This window comes from Neovison vison, chromosome 9 (assembly GCF_020171115.1).
Source record: "Neovison vison isolate M4711 chromosome 9, ASM_NN_V1, whole genome shotgun sequence".
NCBI lineage: Eukaryota > Metazoa > Chordata > Mammalia > Carnivora > Mustelidae > Neogale > Neogale vison.
The window spans coordinates 51,558,298-51,561,774 of NC_058099.1; the positions used below are offsets into that span (position 1 = coordinate 51,558,298).

The 3,477-nt window shown below is 38.7% G+C and overlaps 1 pseudogene; it reads left to right on the forward strand.

The window, feature by feature from the left end:
- Window positions 1-3,007: 3,007 nt before the first annotated feature.
- On the forward strand, window positions 3,008-3,138 carry LOC122917810 (annotated as a pseudogene).
- Window positions 3,139-3,477: the final 339 nt, after the last annotated feature.

Here is a 3,477-nt window from a genome sequence, read left to right on the forward strand (position 1 = left end):
ATTTAAAATACTCCATCACCTATTCACTAAAAATAAACTTTTTTTCGTATTGTCTTTCTAGTATTTGTTTTAAAACTGCAAATTTGGTATGGCATGACTAGGAAGAAAAAATAAACCATGGAAACCGAAATGATATTAATTGGATATAGACTGTGGTGTTTATCTGAATGTGTGGCTCTTTATTTAAGGTATAGTTCAAAAATGTAAAAGCTAAGAATGTGCCATAATAGTTGTCACAGGTACAAGGGAAAATAGTGGTCAATGCAGGATTAATATTTTCATATTCTGTGAGGAGAATTTCCATTTTTGTAGTGTTTTTTACTTGGTTTAATAAAACAAGATTATTATACTGAACTGATTTCCTTGAGGATATGCTTGTTCATTTTTGTATTTCCAGGCTCTACAACATAGTAGGAGCTCAAGGAACATTTATTGGATAATATGAGTGGATAATATTCCTTTCTCTCCATCTTCGAGGGAAAATTGGAAGAGGAGAGAAGGGACTTAAGAAAGATAAAATGTACTAAAGCTCTACTTTATACCAGGCTCTTGATATCTGTGATACCACTAAATATTCCCCTAAACCTAGGAGATGGATATCTAGTTCAATCTTGCAGGAGGTGAAACTGATGTCCACCAAGAGGAAAGCATTCCACAAGGACATACGCATAATGAATGAGAAAGCTGGAATTTGAACCCACTTCTGACTTGAAAACATGTGGGTTGTTCACACAGAGACCTAGAAATCCAACAATTATTTCTGAACACATAGGATGTGTTCAGCAGTGCCCACACTCTTCTAGACACCAGAAACAAGAGTAAATTTTACGAGATAGTTTCTGTCCTTGCAGAGCTCATTTGCCCGAGACAAAGGATAAACAAAGCCACAGCACACCAGTTCCCCATCTGTTTGAAAAGTAAAGTCATTTGGGTATGTCACTAAAGTGGAATTAGTCTGTTTTCTAAAATTCGGAAAACAGGAGGTATCAAAGTAATGGGTAGATCAGAGCAAACTCAGGGACAAATTGTAGTAGATGATTTCAGAGAGGGAGAGAGAGCCCAGTGGGGCAGGGACTGGATAAGCCATTCTAAGTACTTTGTTTCTCCTCAGGGTGAGATGGGAAGCAGAAGAGTGATATGCCTTAGCTCACATTTAAAGATTTTGAAAAAGGGCCAAGGGAACAAGAAAGAAGACCAAGTTGGAGGCCCTTCCCTTGCAATCGTCCAGGCAACAGGTGGTGGTCCAGGGACCAGGGTGGTAGCGGGGAGGTAGTGGGATGGTTGGATTTTAGACAAAGTTTATGGCGGGACCGATTAGATGAGGGGTGCTTTCAGAGTTGCTGTAATTACTCCCAATCCTGCTGAATCAGAATTGTGTTATTTGTGTAGTTTCCTCAACTGTAGAGCGGGAGTGATTTTTGAGAACCCATCCTGATAAACGTCCTTGGCATCATGAACAGTACACAGAAAGCATTCAAGATACATTATTCCCGGGCGCCTGGGTGGCTCAGTGGGTTAAGCCGCTGCCTTCGGCTCAGGTCATGATCTCAGGGTCCTGGGATCGAGCCCCGCATTGGGCTCTCTGCTTGGCGGGGAGCCTGCTTCCTCCTCTCTCTCTCTCTGCCTGCCTCTCTGCCTATTTGTGATCTCTCTCTCTGTCAAATAAATAAATAAATAAATATTTAAAAAAAAAAAAAAAAAGATACATTATTCCCAGCAGTTAGCAAAGCTGACCGGATGGGGTTTAGTGGCCACTCACAAAGCACACAACTTGGAGTAGGTCACGAAGGCAGCCCAGGTTCAGGACCGGCTCAGAGACGGTGGGCTGAGAGGGCCAGCAAAGCTGGTGACACCACCCTCGCACCCGCTGTGGGGACGCAACAGTAAAGGGAGAAAAGAGAAAGTGTGTGAGAGACATGATTCTAAGAAAGGCAAAACCTTCTCCAAAGAACAAGCGTAGGATTTAAGGTATGTGTAGACACATCTTACATATCCAAAAATTGCTGGGGAAATTCTACCACATACCTTATTAATTCTGGGAGGGAGACATTTTCAAATGGTGAGGGTTTAGGTAACTAATTCATGGGATAAAGGAAATGAAAGACCATCGAAGGAATTACAGGGATAATAGATCTCCCTATAAATTTAATTGTGGCTATAGAACACATTTCACAGATGACTGGCTCCCCCCATCCTCACAATTAGGGGAGTTTTTATTAAAACTCCAGGATTATCTTCTTTCGTAGTCATCCTATGTGAATTCTTATTCAATAATAAAATAATCTTCAACAAGGATTGAAAACTCCTGTAGATAGAATTAGTTCTGACTTTCTTTTTGATTCTGTTTTTAACTCATTTTTAAATTCATTTATTTAAATTAGGTAATAATTATTTTAAATGTGCATATTTTAAAAATTATAAAATTAATATATGCTCACACTAAAGGATTAAAAAATTATACAAAGAAATGATAGTAAAAGGTAAATGTCTTCTCTATGCTGCAATCCCCCATGTTCCTCACCCCAGAGGTACCACTATCACTAATCTGTTATGTATCATGCCAGAATATTCCACATATATACAAGCACACATATACATGTATATAATTTAAATGTTGGGGCTTCTATGTGACTCAGTGAGTTAAAGCCTCTACCTTTGGCTTGGGTCATGATCCCAGGGTCCTGGGATCAAGCCCCACATCAGGATCTCTGCTCAGTGGGGGAGCCTGCTTCCTCCTCTCTCTCTCTGCCTGCCTCTCTGCCTATCTGTGATCTCTGTCTGTCAAGTAAATAAAATAAAAAAATCTTAAAAAAAATAATTTAAATGTTTTTGTGCAAGCAGGAGGAAACAATTTGGCAGTCAACTCTATTCACTTGACAACATAGAGAAGGGTATATTAGCATAACTGGAACTGAAAAAAGGCCTCTTAAGTAAGAGGCCAAGTAAAATAGTTAATAGTGAGAATATGATTTTATTGGGACTTGATCTTTAAAAAACACTAAAATTCAGCTTTGCGCAGTGGCAGTATTGTAGCCAATGAGGTTCATCCGAGGCATAATTATTGTTAATTGAAAACTTTTTCTAAAAAACACTAAAATTCATGAAAATAGATTTCTAATTTTTGACAAAATTTAGATTATAATTGTAACCTTGTGGTGTTTCTTAGAAGGAGGAAAAAAAAATCAAGTGTCACTGGGAGTGAGCGGTGAGTCCTTTCTCCCTCCAAATTGTACACTACCTCAACATAGTCTCTTTCCACTTATATTTAATTTTCACAGCGTTATCTTAAGGACAGTCATTCGTACAAACTTATTTCTGGGCTTTATCAGATCTCAGTGACAAATCCTTTGACATTCAAATTATGTTCTTCTGGAGTGCCTATCTTGTCATCATTGTTACTGTTTTATCTTTAATTATCGATGAGTCTGATTATCAGATTGACATTTGGCACTGGTATGGCTTGAGCTGATCTCATCA